Consider the following 987-nt stretch of genomic DNA (forward strand, 5'->3'; position numbering starts at 1 on the left):
TCGTAAGTGGATATCAGTCCCTTGTGGAGCTAAATTTAGTATTTTGGTCTAGACCAGTGTTGGTCAAGTTACTTGAAAAAAGTAATCAGATTACAGTAACGCGTTACCAGTAAAGCGTTACTAGTAAAGCGTTACTAGTAAAGCGTTACTAGTAAAGCGTTACTGCCCATCTCTGGTCTAGACAACCCAAAATGTGATTTTAGATGGTGACTGGATTGCTTTTGAAATGCCTTTGAAATTGTCTTGTTCTTTCAGGTCCATGCAAAATACAAACAACATCTTCACAATACAGCTGGAGGGTTTAAATGTCCCACAGGAAGCCACATATGCTATGTTTCTTTTTCTTTTTTCTCCTACTTGTTTCTAATTGTTGCAAATGTGGGCATTGCTGTTTTGGTTTTTGTTGACAAGAGTCTTCACCAGCCCATGTATATCCTTTTTTGTAATCTGTCCATTAATGATTTATTTGGAAACTCTATCATGATCCCTCGTTTGCTTGTAGACATGTTGAGGCCTCCGTCTGAGCGCCTCATCAGTTATTATGAATGTGTGGTCCAAGCTTTCACCACACAAATGTTTAGTACCACAGCTCACACAGTGCTTATGATAATGGCCTTTGACAGATATGTAGCCATCTGTAATCCTCTGTGTTATGCTGCAGTAATGACAAATAAGATGTTGATGAAGCTGACAGTTTCTGCCTGGGGGGTGTCCTTTGTTTTGGTTGGGATTCTGCTCGGTCTGACCTTGAGACTGGGCCGATGCAGAACTCTGATCAAAAGCCCCTATTGTGACAATGCTGCACTGTTTAACCTGTCCTGTGAGGATGTGTTCATTAACAATGTCTATGGCCTCACTTTCACTGTGCTTTTGTTCACAGGTTCTATCGGTAGCATGGTTCTTACCTATACTAAGATTACTGTGGTGTGTCTAACCACTAAGAACAAGTCCTTGAACAATAAAGCCTTGAAGACCTGCAGCACTCAC

At 40.9% G+C, this 987-nt stretch overlaps 1 pseudogene; it reads left to right on the plus strand.

Moving 5' to 3' along the window:
* Positions 1-255: 255 nt before the first annotated feature.
* Positions 256-981, plus strand: LOC102293172 (annotated as a pseudogene).
* The last annotated feature ends 6 nt before the right edge of the window (positions 982-987 follow it).

The sequence above is a fragment of the Haplochromis burtoni genome, unplaced genomic scaffold, assembly GCF_018398535.1.
Source record: "Haplochromis burtoni strain Fernald_Lab_line unplaced genomic scaffold, NCSU_Asbu1 Contig_759, whole genome shotgun sequence".
Classification (NCBI taxonomy): domain Eukaryota; kingdom Metazoa; phylum Chordata; class Actinopteri; order Cichliformes; family Cichlidae; genus Haplochromis; species Haplochromis burtoni.